This window comes from Macrobrachium rosenbergii, chromosome 56 (assembly GCF_040412425.1).
Source record: "Macrobrachium rosenbergii isolate ZJJX-2024 chromosome 56, ASM4041242v1, whole genome shotgun sequence".
In the NCBI taxonomy this organism is placed as follows: domain Eukaryota; kingdom Metazoa; phylum Arthropoda; class Malacostraca; order Decapoda; family Palaemonidae; genus Macrobrachium; species Macrobrachium rosenbergii.
In genome coordinates, this window is record NC_089796.1 from 26,806,897 (window position 1) to 26,823,459 (window position 16,563).

The 16,563-nt window shown below is 37.2% G+C and overlaps 2 protein-coding genes across 2 annotated transcripts in view; one reads left to right on the top strand and one right to left on the bottom strand.

The window, feature by feature from the left end:
- Window positions 1–16,563, bottom strand: part of LOC136836290 (uncharacterized) — a 484,005-nt gene that overhangs the window by 173,421 nt on the left and 294,021 nt on the right. The window lies entirely within an intron of this gene.
- The window catches only part of LOC136836289 (serine/arginine repetitive matrix protein 2-like), a 327,543-nt gene continuing 315,182 nt past the window's right edge, over window positions 4,203–16,563 (top strand). Inside the window, exon 1 of the mRNA XM_067100351.1 lies at window positions 4,203–4,560. The gene's annotated coding sequence lies outside the window, so the exon portion shown is untranslated. The remainder of the gene's footprint in view (window positions 4,561–16,563) is intronic.

The window sequence follows — 16,563 nt, forward strand, 5'->3', positions numbered from 1 at the left end:
AATCATGTCTCTTGATATCGCCATCTGTTTGTCTGCCGACAAACACAGATGTCTGAACCTTTTATGTCCGTTTTACCTGTCTGTGTGTAGACGCTACATTACCGCTCGCACGCGTCAATAACATCTTCCAAGATTCTGTACATTTATCTCAGTAAGGAACAACCAATAAACCAGTTAACACCCAGCCAGTATGTCGCTCATAACCCAGTCCTTACACTGGTGACCCCGGAGTGACTCGAAGGACCCGGCCGACCCAAGATGACGACCCACGCCTGATAGGCCCTTCGCCGCCTCGCTGTTTCCCGCCGTTCCTGAGTTCTCAGTATTAGTCCGACCCTCCGAGATGACCCACTCCACCACCGAGCCCTGGATACCTCCTCCAGGAAACCTGAAGCCGCCCCCGCACTCGTACTGGACGAGCTGACCAACGAAGGACCAGCCACGTCATCCTTCAGCCTGCTGCCGCCCCTCTCGAGCTGGCTACCAAGGATCAGCCGCCGTCATCCTTCCGCCCTCGAGCCGGCCACCGAAGGATCATCCGACGTCACCCTTCAACCAGCTCCCGTCCTCCTCGAGCTCCTGCTGGCCGGTGCCGCCCTTCAGCCTCCTACCCGCCCCTAGCCCAAGCCCTTCGAGCCAACTACAATTGTCGCCAAGGCAATTTCCGCATCGATGCCTCGCTTGTGGGGGAACATTGTAAGAGCCCGTCGCCCCGACGCCGTCTCTTCCAAACAATCAGACGTTACACACGTCTTGGGGAGAGTACTTGTAAGAGCCCCGACGCTGTCTCTTCCAAACACGTGTGTGTTCGTGTGTTCGTCGATCGTCATCATCGGAGTCGACAGGACAAAACAGGAGCGTCTCGTTTTCTTTCTCTACAGGAACGCGATTTCAACCATACAATATTTCCAGTCTTTCTCCTAAGCATTGTTGTCTTAACGTATGTACAATCACCACTACTTGCATTGCCATGCAAGCATTCTAATCATGTACTCATAATGTTCCAACGAATCTTCTGTATCAAACTGTGTGTATGTTTCTGTTTGTGAAGACGCCAAAGGTCTCTCCATTTCACATTTATTATGCTATTGCATTGTATCCATTAATCTGTCTTGAATCTCATGCAATTGGCCATATGTAGAATTTCCTGACCCTTCCACTGATGTATGTTTCATCACCATATGTTAATCATGTCTCTTGATATCGCCATCTGTTTGTCTGCCGACAAACACAGATGTCTGAACCTTTATGTCCGTTTTACCTGTCTGTGTGTAGACGCTACATTACCGCTCGCACGCGTCAATAACATCTTCCAAGATTCTGTACATTTATCTCAGTAAGGAACAACCAATAAACCAGTTAACACCCAGCCAGTATGTCGCTCATAACCCAGTCCTTACAGTTTCAATGGCAACACATAAATTCTGTTCCAATACCTCGTGTGCTAATCAACTCGAGGAAGTTATCTAATGGATATTCCTCCCAAGTTTCGTCAAATTCCGTTCATATGTTCTTCAAATATCCTGCTAATGCATGCACAGACTCGGGTCACAATCGAGATGAAAACATTTCCTAATTCCTTCCAGCGTCGTTGTTGTTGATAACAAAAAGAATTGAGTTAGGAACCAAAAACAAAGAAAACGTACATTAATCTTTCAAAGAAAACGAATCTTTAGGCAGCAAAGTTATTGGGCATGCAGCCTCAGTCATGACGTTGGCAAAATTCAATGAGCTGGAGCAGCTGTACACAATAGGCTACCTGTACGTTGGACGAATATAAAAATGAACAACATTAGATCCAATAATTAGAGCTGTATGTGTATTATAGAAAACTTACACTAACACAAATTCTATAAAATCTTAGAGGTAATTTGATTTGGGGGGTGGATTATGACCGACTTGATGTAACAAAAATCCATACAGCACAAAGCAGCATACGAATGCTCCTTTTAAAAGGTATGATTTTTCTACATGTATGCCAAGATAATTACATTACAGAGATCAAGCACGTGCGTAGATCGTCCTGCGTATAGTAAATGCTTATTAGGCTTTTATTTAATTATCGATGATCAATAAGTAATTAACACGTATTTGGTCACCAAAAACCCATACATAAGTTGGGAATATTTTGGTTTGATATACCTAACAGAAAATTTTCGCATTAAATAAAGTCCTATGCAATGCAAGTACGATTAGCTTGCATTTATACGAATAAATTTTTTCGCATTAAATAAAGTCATATGCAATGCAAGCACGATTAGCTTGCATTTATACGAATAAATTAAGATCACAAAGAAATTTAGTGTACGGTTATTCACATTTATTTCAAATTCACTTTCACAAAGAAAAAAAAAATCAGAGATTTCTGATGATGGTGAGCTGAGTTCTCTGAAGTGTAGGCTATGTCAAACTGAATGACTCTAAGATGTTTAAACGTCTCAAGTAATTTAAATATATTTTGTTACAAAACTTATTTATAATATAAATGTAGTTTATTTTATTCAGTAAGTAAATAACAAATGATAAAAGAATGTTCTCATTGGTATCCGGCAGAAATCTTTACAATATTTATATTCAATATTTATATATATATATATACATATATATATATATATATATATATATATAGTATATATATATATATATATATATATATATGTATATATATATATATATATATATATATATATATATATATATGTATGTACAGCAGTATATATGTGTATATATATATATATATATATATATATATATATATATATATATATATATATATATATATATATATATATATATATATATATATATATATATATATATATATATATATATATATATGTGTGTGTGTGTGTGTGTGTGTGTGTGTGTGTGTACTATAATTATGTGAACCGGCAGTACAAGCCAACCTATTGTGGATTTATTGATGTTAAATGTTGTAGTCTCATCTTCATCATCAGCATCACTGCCTCCATCGCTGTGTAACGCACAGGACCTCTGAAATGCTACACTTGTCTTTCGTGTGCTGTATCTTCCATAATTCTCCAATCATCTCCAGCCTCCCGTCTCAAGTCTCGTCCAAGCAGGCTGGGTCTCCAGCTCTTCAGGTGCCCACAAAAACCAAAGCTGACATTACTTTCCGTGGGATCGTAAGAAGGACATTTTCTCACTCTATTCTGCCATCTAACTTCCAAAATCGATAAAATCTTTTAAATACTGCAGTTTCCCCTATCATGCCAAGAATCATGTTTGTATAATAATATAGAGTGCACTAGACTTGTATACATTACTACTTTTATGTGTGAATTCAATCCATTGCTTTTCAAATCTTATTCAACCTGTCCATTTGTTCCTGCATGGTTCCTGTACAGATGTAAAAAAAAAAAATCATACCGTTAAAGACGGCATATGGAAATTACCTTGTAATCATTTTTTACCACCAAGCGGAAATACTTGTTACGAAAGTTATTTCTCTCATGAATTCTCTAGTAAGGCAAAATTTCGTTTTTCTTCATCTTTCCACTGCTCAGAACAGATAGTTTATAGCGAATAAGGAAAAATACACGAAGAAGGCCCAATTCAATAGGTTTATTGCAATTTTTTTTATTACTACAGATACTGACAGGGCTGGCAATAGAATTCCCCTAATCAAACAAGGCCGGCTGAACTCGACAGGAAGAGTGGGAGGGGGCGGGAACGGGGGCTGGGGGGGGCGGGGGCAGGACGGGAAAAGACAGGCGCTTAACCTCGAACGTTGAAAGAATGTGAACGTCAAGGAAAACAAAGCCAGGAAGGGAAATCCAAAGCTAGATAGTTAGACGGAGAGAGACAGACACCAAACAGTTTCGTTTCTTTGAAGTTGTTGTTGGTGGTGTCTGCAAAGATCTGAGATCAAATGCTGAGTCACGGATAAATCTTCCACAGCCTTATCACTCTCATAAAACCTTAGCGAACCTTCATCTGGCTGGTGAATACAGACAGATTGGCACAGACAGGCAGACATCCGTTTATACATACATACATACATATATATATATATATATATATATATATATATATATATATATATATATAAATTTATATATATATGTATATATACATATATATGTATATATATACATTTATAAATTATATATATATATATATATATATATATATATATATATATAAATTTGTGTGTATTATTATATATACATATACATATATATATACATATGATTAAGAGCGTATGTGTACACCACCTTTTAACATTAATAACTATATGTCACCTATCTCGAACATCTCAAACAATTTTCAACCTTCATAACTATGTCAGACACCACCTCATCACAAAGGACCGCACTATTTTACGTGAAAAAGAAAGAAAAAAAAAAAAAACTCGGTGGACCTCAGCTCCAGCAACACCTCCCATGACATAACACTTCCACCCCTCCTCCCAACCTATTTAAAACCTCCGGAACTGCGATAGGAACCCCCAGTTGTAAACAATAGACGAGTGGAGAACGATGGAACCACGGGCCACCACTACTCCGCTCCCAGTCAGGCGGATCTGCTGATTCTGAGGTCAGAGAGAAAACACACACCACTGTTTCGCTGCCAGTCACGCGGGCGACTTTAGTAAACCTCCTCTTCTGCCTCCTTTGGCGCGATCGTGTCGGTTTGTCGCGCGTGTGGTTGTTTTTTAAACCCGGTTTTTAATTCACTGTTCGTAAATGTGTTCGAACTGAGCGCTCATGTAGTGCTTATCCCAGTTTGTCTTTATTTTACAAGTGCGTCAGTGTAGAGTGCTCGTTAGTGTTTATCTGTTTAACCTTGTCATGATAGCAATTGGGAGTCCGTATCATGTGTTAATTTCGCTTTTCATTTTTCGTTGTTTTGCTAATATGTGCAAATATCGAGTTCTTACCTTGTGCTTAACCTTATTTCGTTGTGCTGCAAATGTGTGTCCGTGTCGAGCACCCATTCAACGGACGACCTGCATGTTTGCTTTTGTGAATCGGTTGAGAACCCATTTGTGTTTAGCCTTGTGACTGCTGTTTGTATGTGTGCTCATGTCGGGCATTCCTTTTGTGTTTTACCTTGTATTTGCCTTTTACCCCCATTTGTTTGTTGTCTGGAATCTGTTTTTGTTTCAAGCGTAGCTTTGTCTCTGAACATGACTCAATTTGCATGTGCAATTTAACTCTAGTATTTTGAATAATGCAATTTTCATAGTTTGTATTTTCAAAATAAGATCTGAAAAAACCTTGAATTTAAATGGTGTTTATAATAACAGATTTTGACTAAATATTATCAAATGAAATTTTTACCTTTTCTGGAAATAATTTGTGACTTTGAATGAATCTCTAATCTGTGTTTAGATTGGCAATAAGTGCTTTTGTTACCGTCGTTTACTGGGGTAGATAAATTATGATGTTTATAAACAAAATGCCTGTGAAGGGTCCCAAAAAATCATTACTCTACTAGGTTTTACAAGTGCTTTTGATTTACATGAACGTGCACAGCACTGCTTTGGACTATGATTCTAGGGAGCAAAAGTAATATTTACAAAAATCTTCCAAAACACAAATAAATAGAAAGGAAAAGAGAAAAAGTGAAATTGTTGTCTTAAAGTATTTGTAAAATAAGGAATTTTTAAACACACACGCCTCTCTCTCTCTCTCTCTCTCTCTCTCTCTCTCTCTCTCTCTCTCTCTCTCTCTCTCTCTCTCTCTATATATATATATGTATATATATATATATATGTGTATATGTGTGTGTGTATGTGTGTATGTATATGTATGTTTGTATATATAGGCACGACAATTAGGTCGGGAAGCTAGGAACAAAATAATTATTGTTGACAGTTGAGTCATCAACCTTGCATGCCGGATATGTATGCAAAGCGTGCAGTTGTGTGTGGAAGTGTCAGCGTTTCACGCAAAACAAGGCGTACAAATGACATCGTTACAATCATTGTTATGCAATCCTTGTTATGCTGGGGATGCGTTACGCTTCTATATATATATAGTTTTGGACTGATCTATTGGTTTGGTTGACAGGAAGGTGAATTATGTTAATATGGACATTCGTTACATAAAACACCCGTGAAGAGTCTGCTACTGTAGCTCAGTGGTAGATTGGGCTTCGCTTTTGCATGAATTGTGGCTCGATTTCCGCCCAGCCGGCCACCATTTGGGTCAGCTGTAAATGGTGGGTACTGGTGTCACCTACGGTCAAGAAGAGGGCATGTGACTAGTAACCTCATCTCCGGAGACTTGCTAAGAACTGAAAATCTCCGCCCTTCTGACGCCACCTTCTCTAGCGGCAACATTGCTGCATGGGTGATGCAGGCACATATTTCTGTGAAGATATACGGTATATATTCACATATTTGTGTGTATTTATCACCCATGCGCCTTACCTTTACTGATACCATAAGGAAAATAACTCTACCGATTTCCTGAAAAGCCACTGAACATCTGACTTCAACACTGAATTTGTACCTAATGGTTGACTGACTGCAGTTGGTCATAGCCAGGGCAAAGAGCTAGCAACCTCATCCAAACAAACACTTGCAGAGTGCTGGAAGGTTAAAATAATATGTTGCCTACTTTCTAAGGGCAAAAGGTGTATACAGAAATTATTCCTTAATATAGCATTAAAAAAAACATATATTCCAGGCTTCTGCATCAAGCAAAGAAAAACAAGTACTCGTCTCCAACCAACATTATATATATATATATATATATATATATATATATATATATATATATATATATATATATATATATATAATTCCGTTTGAGATTATTCTACAGTATTACCATGCGAGTAGCCTAATCATGACTCACACTTGAATGCCAACAAAAGGTCACATGGAAGAAATTCATATGCCTGACAACGAATGCGTCGCTGAGCAGCGTCTCCGTTTCATCGCTCTTAATGAAATTATCTTGCAACAAAGGCGTCGCACAAACACGAATATAAGGGATACATTACGTATAAGGAAAGAGATGGTCGCGTGACGAAGTCTAGGGATATCTGCGACCTACTTAAGGGAGATTAGAATGCTGATAACAACACGTATGTTTTGGTCCGCCCTCTCTTCTTCCTCTTTCTCTCTCTTTTTTCTCACTTTCCCTCTTCATCGATGCGGACACTGGATTCTCTCTATATATTGTCGGACAACATCTGTCTAGACCCACTGTTTCTGATCTGCATTGCAGGACGACCATCTTTTCCAAGTTTCTTTGTTGCATATGGATTACAGAAACCTTGTCTCTGCTCAACAAACATTACAGAACTGCCATCTTAACAGAATCCTTTACTTTGTAACGTTCTGATATGAGAATCCTAGTCTATCTACTTCGAATCGTTTCCGCATCATGTTGATTTCAGAATTCTTGTTTCTGCTTTACGTATATTGCAGAACCACCGTCTTCTTCTTGCAACCCCCACGGTTCATGTAGAGGAAAGAGTAAGATTTGAAAAGAGTGGCTCAACAAATCCAGGTAAACCAAAACAAGGATTCGAACGAATGGTAGTCCTGCGATCCCCGATGAACAGAGACAACATGGAAATATGGTGAATTTACATAATGTATGTACACTCGGCAAGGAAAGTGAGGATACAGTTTTTTTAAATCTTCGGACATATGTTGCTCAATAATGCGACATCTGGCAACTTTAGAAAGGGGAGGAGCTTCCGTCTTATTGTGTTTGTGTTTTGCTTGACCTCTTATAACTTTCAATCATATTCTACGATAATGAAATCATTGATACTTAAATGCAGTAGTAAGTTTCACAGTGTTCGTTCAAGTTGTAATTTGCAACGACAGTTCTGAGCAAAATAAACATTTTTCGACGTAACTTACCAAGCAACCTTACACAAATGAATTTATGACACCACATTGAACGAATGCTTGCATAATCGGAAACGCGATCTTCCATAATGAAATCAAGAGTTAAATTTGAGCAATGTCCAACGAAAAGGAACGAATGCATTGTTATGATGAGAGAGAGAGAGAGAGAGAGAGAGAGAGAGAGAGAGAGAGAGAGAGAGAGAGAGAGAGAGAGCTGAGAGAGCCTAGGCCTATATGTAGGCTACTGTAGAGCTAATTTCATTATTTTTTTTCTTTTAGAGACTAGGCTATATTTATAACGTATGTTTTACAATGTAGAGCTAATTTCATTATTTTTTTTTCTTTAGAGATTGAGCGATACTATATTTGTAAGTATGTTTTAGCAATGGAGAGAGAGAGAGAGAGAGAGAGAGAGAGAGAGAGAGAGAGAGAGAGTTGAGAGAGTTGCTGTTGTAAGCCTAGGCCTATGGTAGAGCTACTCATTTCATTGTTTTTTCTTTTAGAGATTGAGCTACACTATATTGGTATAGTATGTTTTAGCAATGGCGAGAGAGAGAGAGAGAGAGAGAGAGAGAGAGAGAGAGAGAGAGAGAGAGAGAGAGAGAGAGAGAGAGAGAGAAATCGTAGAGCTACTCATTTCATTGTTTTTTTCTTTTTAGAGATTGGCAATTGGTATAGTATGAAACATCCAGTTACTTGTGTTGGCAACCTCAAGAAACATCCAGCTTGTGTTTTCCCTGAAGCTCCTGTGCTGCCCTTCACATCATAGAGAACGCTCTTGTGGATTTAAATAGATTTGGTCAACCTACCTAGGTGTCACAACATTTACTGCCATTAATTCCAGCTGACTTTTAACACCGTGAAATACAAACATGAATGTGTAAAAATTAAAGAAATTAGCATTACCTCGTATGATGATGCAATAATAAGCCTGTTCATAACGGAAAACGAGTAAATATTGCCGTTCTGATGAATAGTACTACATCGAGATATCCACATACTATCTTTTAGATCTCTATGAACGAAGTCATCTGAGAAATTCTGATTACTTCGTACATGCAGGGTGTTTTTAAGTATCTGAACGTTTTTGTTTTGCAGATTTAACATATATGATATAATTTGCATTGTATTTTCATATTCTAGAGTAAATTTACCGAGATTATGTGTTTTCTGTAAGAAAAAAATTGAAATTCGATGAACGAAATCTAATGAAAACTGTATCTTCACTTTTCTTGCCGAGTGTACATTGATAATATTATTTCAGTTATGTCGCTGTTCATCATGGATTACAGGACCGCCATTGTTCGAAACCTTGCTTGGGTTTACCCGGATTTGCTGAGCTACAATCTTTTCAAATCTTACTCTTTCCTCTACTTGAACAGCAGAATTAAAATCTTTACTGGGTATTACCTTAACTTTTGATGTACTACACTGATGCAATATCTTTTAAATCCTTTATTTTTTTTTTTTTAGTGTAAAGCTACAGTTTTTCAGATTTTTTTCACTGCATGGACGGGTGCTCCCTTTCTGCGGAAGGACCCTTTTTCTAAAATTCTTGGTTCTGATTTACATGGGATGTAAAGTTGTCACGGAGACCTGTTTTTGCTCTTGATAGAGGGAATAAGTGCCATCTTTTTCGAACCCTTACACTATTGGACACAATTTGCTTTAAAACTGTTTTTCAGTGAATTCTTGCTGCTACCGTACAATGATCGAAGAGCTACCGGTTTCCTGCAATCCGTGACACTCTTCTTTCGAGTTAACCTGACCGGAGGGGCATGATTCTCCTTGCATCCTTTTTGCTGTTCAAATATGTATTGCATATCCTGTCATCCTTGATACAGGACACATGAAGTAAGAGCATTGTAACAACCTGATCACTTCGGAGTTTATTCTCTCTCTCTCTCTCTTAAAAGGAATAAAAGTTTTTTTTTAAGAAGTCTTCCTGTCTCCTTTCCTCTAAACTGAAGCCAGACACCCCTCATTTTTTTCTGTCGTGTTTCGAGAAATAAAAAGTAGATGAATAACGAAATCTTTTCACGTCCACAAGAAAGAAAAGGCTAAGAAAAACGTCAACACTAAAGAACGGAATATGAAATGATGGAAAAGTTATTTTCAAAGAAGGGAACCCAAAAATAACCAAGTTCCATTAATCACAAGGCAAAGGAAAGGTCGTACCATTGTCCCCTCGTACCATGGGTGCGACAAAAGGAGAGAGAGAGAGAGAGAGAGAGAGAGAGAGAGAGAGAGAGAGAGAGAGAGAGAGAGAGAGAGAGGACGATTTACTTAAAATGATTACATGAGGTAGATGGAGGCGGCAAAGACAATTTGACTAATTTGGAGTCGTTTAGCTTGGTTATATAGGACAGGTTATGGCTTGAATGAAGATTTACGAGCAGTCTTTACCATTTGGAGAAGAGATTATTTTTTTGCCATTTGACTTTGGCTTTTTATATACATAGATACATATAATAAACACATATATATATAATATATACTGTATACATATATATACACATACATACATACATGTATATCTATGTATGTATGTATGTATATGTGTGTGTGCATGTGCACGTTCGCGTGTGTGCATGTGTTTCTTTTATCTGAGTGTTAACTTACATCTTATAAAGACGAGGTCGTTCAGAGAGGATGGTTTATGCAAGAGGCATTTCCTTCCAACCATTTCTATCCCTTTCTTAATTGCAAGATCGTGAATAGTGAATGCCCTTTGTCGTCACGGTAAAGCCCACACGGAGACTTCCAAAACTTGTCCCCAAAAATGTTCATGGAGAGTCTGATCTCACTGCACATTGTATGCAGCTCTGAATTGCCAATAAGACAAAGTATCTTTGATTTTTATTGACATTCAGAGGGTATGTACATCATTTAAGATACAGTTACTTATCTCTTGGATGATCTTCCCTCAGGCGACCATGTAACACCCGGTGGCCGACTATCTCTCAGAATTTGTCAGAAGGTACTATCTACTGTTTCTTGCATTGTACTTCTCCCAGATGACCATGTTACCTCCGTCAGGCGACCACTTCTCACATTTATTCTGTAACGATCGTTTCGGTGACAGGTTTGTTTTCTTCCACCGCCAAGCTATGGACTCTTCTCTCTCATCACCTGTTTCTCCACGCTCTATAACCTTATTTCTTCCAAGAGACAAGTCATCTTTCTTTATTCGAGTCTTCGGGCCTGGGCTAGCAAAGGGTAAGAAGTTGCTCGTCTAACTGTCCTTTCGTTATGAAGGAAAGTCGGTTTTATCGATCTATTATCCAGTCGCTTCCAGATTAAGGACTTCTCCGCCTTCCTCTGTATTTCCCGAAGTGTTCAGCCCCTTTATTTTTAATAATGCGGATTTTCACCACATACGAAGAAGAGTTCTCTCATGCGAATTTTTCTCGCTGTGACTTCGAACAAATGTGAAGGGCTTTCTTGTTTCGGTGTCTTTAACATTAAAAATAAAAATATTTTCATTATCATGTATGATCAGGGCCAACCTCTTTGACCACTAGAACTAAATATTTGTGCAGGATGAAGGTACATTGTCCAAGCTTCGGAAAGGTACGAAACATATCTGCGGTCGGGACTAGCTTTCTTGGCCTCCTTATATATCACAGTCATTTTTGACGGTTTGGATACAATAATACGTAAATGAATAAATAAATAAATAAATAAATAAATAAATAAATAAATAAATAAATAAATAAATAAATAAATAAATAAATAATAATAATAATAATAATAATAATAATAATAATAATAATAATAATAATAATGGTGAAGAAATCCACAATGGTGTAGATGTAAATATATATTTGAAATATATATGTCAACGAGAGCTTTCGAGATTCAGCTCGGTTCTCCTTTTTATTTCTAACATATATTAACATCTACACCATTGTGGATTTCTTCACCATTTTAGTGACTCATGCTGTTAAGAGATTTTTAGGAATAATAATAATGATAATAATACTTCTAGAATTTTTATTCCGGCATCAAGCTAGAGTCGTTTTTTCCTTACGTAACCTTCAATAACAAGATTTTGAGACCATGCTTTTATTGCTGATATGAAGCTCACAATTCTCGCAGACAGATAATATATCACAGGCTAAGCCAAGATCCAATATTACTAAGACAAACATGCACAGACAAATCAAGAGCTTAGGCCCAGTTTCTTATTTCTTGTGTGCAGCAAATAATGGTGGTAAGAAAATCGTATGAATTATTTTCTCCAATAAAAAGACTGCACACATATATACACTCTTCCCCTCTGACTTATACACACACACACAGATTTATATTTACATATGTGTATATACATTATATATATATATATATATACATATATATATATATGTATATATATATAATATATATATTGCATTTATAGCATTTGTATATATATAAAGGTATGTATTTGGGAATAAAAATAATGGATGATGATAGAATGGGAGAAGAGATTAGCAACAGAACAGGTAAAGCATAAAAGATAGCAGGGCGTGTGCAAAAGATTAGGAAGAAACTTGAATTGTCTATGGACGTAAAGGTGGGTATGTATTAGCCACCTCATCTGTAGGAAGTGAAATGTGAATGTTCAAAATGAATAGAAGAAAAAGGGATGAAGCTGTTAAGATTAACTGTTTAGGTAGTATATGTAGCGTAAAAACGGAAGGAAGGTTGAGATAGTGGAGATAGGTAAAAGGTTTGATCATGTGGTAAGAATGAAGTGCAGTAGGTCTGTGAAAAGAGTGTATAATTCTGAATTATTAAGAGGGAGGAGGAGCAGACCCAGGAAGTGCAGGAGTGACAGTGGGTAGAGGTTTGGGAAAGGAGGGGCCTTAATATCGAGAAAGCGCAACAGAGTGTGCAAGACAGAGGTTGATGCAGCAGTGTCTGCAGGAGGTTCAACGTGCTTCTTATCATCTTTGTTTAGGTGTGTGAGATGGCTAATATTGAGGAAGATTTTGAACGTGGAGATCGTACATTATTCAGCATTTATACTGTGAATGAGACACTGACTGCTTAGTTCATTTACCTCTGAAGCCATTCCTCGTTAGTGGAAATGATTATATGTTGAAAACACACACACATACACACGCACGAACAAACACACAAACACGCACGCACACACACATATATATATATATACAGAGAGAGAGAGAGAGAGAGAGAGAGAGAGAGAGAGAGAGAGAGAGAGAGAGAGAGAGAATATCCCTCAACTAGACAGAGGAATCGTCACTCGGCAGTTTCAAATGCAGCACCATGACTGTTTTCTCTGGGACTGAACCGGAATACTATGTGATCGAATGACTGCGATAATGGCAACAAGGATATTCTTTTCCTTCCTGTAAAATGTGACGGAAGAGGAATTCTATTACTTATGTCTGACGGCGTCCTGATAAAGGAAGTCTGAAAAAATGTACAGGTATAAGACATAACTTCACCATATTGTAATATGAAATAGACCTGAATATAATTGGTTAGCCAGAGAACCTATATTTTTCATTTGAATTAAAGTATGCTCTTATTTTGAGATAAATCGTGATTATAAAATGTAATAAAGAATCTATGAAATATAGATTTAAATATTACAGGAACTAAGAGCCCCGTGTATCTTTAGTGAATTAGTGCATATTTTACGAACAAAGTAAATTCAGAGAACAAAAACAAATAATCATATTTTTTTCAGTTTTTGCTATTTCAACTTAAGTGCATTTTGTTCTTTGTTTGATTTTTTCACACGTTAATGGCCGTTTGCGTTTTTTCCACAGGTATTTTTGCCCGTAAAGAATGATAGAAAAACATGAAGAATGTTTACAGAGAAATTAAAATTCCCAGTGGTTTGTGGGTATTTTGCATCAGTCAGCAATAAAATGATGGTTTCGAGCTTTCAGTAGTCTGCTCAACCTCCATCTTAATCGAAAATATTCCTGATAGAAGGTTTGTTCTACAATAATAATAATAATAATAATAATAATAATAATAATAATAATAATAATAATAATAATAATAATAATAATTTAGTGGCAGCTGTTGCAGTATTAAAAGTGTCTACGTACACCATACCTCTCGTAACCTGTGTAACCTGATCGATGGTGTGAATCTTCAAGTTAGTGGGTAGGCAAACAGAAAGAAAAACAAAATTACAAAACAAAGGCAAGGAAACAATCATGCTTCATATAATTATTCCTTCACTTGTATTCAGAGAAGATTTTTACTCTGGAAATATCTCTACAACAGCAATATACGGACAACTGGAAAATAAAATAGCAGAAAACAAGTAAAAATGCGCCGAAGTTTCTTCGGCGCGATCGAGTTTTCTGTACAGCGTATAATGCTGTATGAAACTCTCAGCCGAGGCCCATGAAACTTTCAGCCACGGCCCGGTGGTGGCATGTGTTTTTGCACAGACAGCGGTGCCAAACGCACGATCATGGCTAACTTTAACATTAAATACAATCAAAACTACTGAGGCTAGAGGGCTGCAATTTGGTATGTTTGATGATTGGAGGGTGGATGATCAACATACCAACTTGCAGCCCCCTAGCCTCAGTAGTTTTTAAGATCTGAGGGCGGATAGAAAAAGTGAGGACGGACTGACAAATAGCCATCTCGGTAGTTTTCTTTTACAGAGAACTAGAAAACAGTAGCAAACAATAGACACGAGGGAGCAAACAACGAAATCAGACATTGGGAAATGAAACATCAAACAAGCAGCGACGAACTCAACAAACAGTGGAAACAAACGTCTATCAAGCAGCCGGAGAGAAATCCAATAAGCCGTGCAGTAAACAAATTACACTTCATGTTCATGTGAGCGTGTATGATCATGTGTATGTAGGCGTACATGCGTGCGTATGTATGTACCCATTTACAACCGGTGCGTGACTGTGAGGGGAGGAGACCATCCTCTCGCGAGGGTGTTTTTCGGGAGGACCGGAAAGAGGACCCCAAAAAATACAGTACAATATATGTTATTGTAGATTCTTTTTTTTTATTACGTATTTAAGTATGGATGGTGGTCGTAAATCTTTCCACTTTAATAAAACAATAACAATAACAATGGTAATATGTACATACTTACATACACACATACATACTGTACACACACACACCCACCCACCCACCCACACACACATACACACACACACACACACACACACACACACACATATATATATATGACACAAATAGCAATAATAATTCAACACACACCTTTAAGAATATTTATATTACAAATTTACGGTATGCTACTATGTATATCTTCCATCCACACCCATATTTATAAATAAATGTATATGTATGTACTGTATATATATACATGTATATATACATATATACATATGTGTGTGTGCGCGCATGCGTATAACGGATAGCAATGATGATTCAATGTACTGTACATCTATACAAGTACGCACGTTATATATTTACGCTATATATAAATATATATTTCACTTACCCACACCCAACAGATATAGATATACACACACACATGTATATATATATATATATATATATATATATATATATATATATATATATATATATATATATATATAGGTGTGTGTGTGTGTGTATCATTTACCTTTCCATATATCGAAGTATACACGTAAAAGAGCATGGAATTATAAGTAACGGCTACACTATACATCTTCTAGCACATTCACAAGCATAATCGGTAGCATAAGGTGGGTGAGTCATTTACGCTATATTGTATATATCTACATAGGTAGTTATTATCCAATATGACAGATAGAACTTAGGAACAGATGTAATGTTGCCACAAGTGAACGATGGATCACCATGCAGTATAATAACAATTAATCAACCATAAACCGTACTGTCAGTTCAACTGATTCTCGTTGTTATCTTATCAACCCCTGTGAGCATCGTGATGTTCGCAACATTCTGAATGCATTCTGTTTTTATTTTCCAAACTATGTATCTTGCTGCTTTTGAAATTGGATGGCACTGAGATGCTTCCCGAACTTGGTCCCATCAATTGCTATCAGTATTCAGAACAATCTTATTACTGACATATGATTGCATCCAAGTGTTATCACCATTGCATTTTAGAGCTATCAGAAATTGTACTTTCATATTATTGTTAATTGACATTGTAATCTTAACATACATATTAACAGTTCGCTATTAGTTAATGAACAGTTCTATGTGATCAAGTTTAGGACATCTCAAGGTGCTAAGAAGGGATGATTTATTGTTAAGCTATCAACATATACCATTAGCTAAGTAAGAGGGTATCCGCCTTTTAAGTGAAAAATGTCTATGACTCCAGTCTCGGGAACAAAGGATTTCATTGGTACGCTATCGCCCAAATCTCTTTACGGAATAGGCGCCATCAGTCTTTGAGTGAACAATGGCAATAAAAAGTTTGAAGGCATAGCAAAGTCGCAAACCTGAGATGACGACAAGCTAGTTTTCAAGGTGTTATCCACATGTTGCCTTATACGTGAATGCATACTACCAGCCTTGAGCGACTACTCACGTTATCAGCACACAATGACTGACTGCTTTTATCTCCTGACAGGCGATACAATCAACATTTGATGTCACGGACTTACCGAGGGAATAAGCTTCCAGCTCCATTACACTATCACTTTCATATTTATAATTATGCAGTTAGCCCATCATAGCAAATTGTGTCACTGTTCCATGACTGTATCATTGTCAGTCGTGACTACGAACCTAAT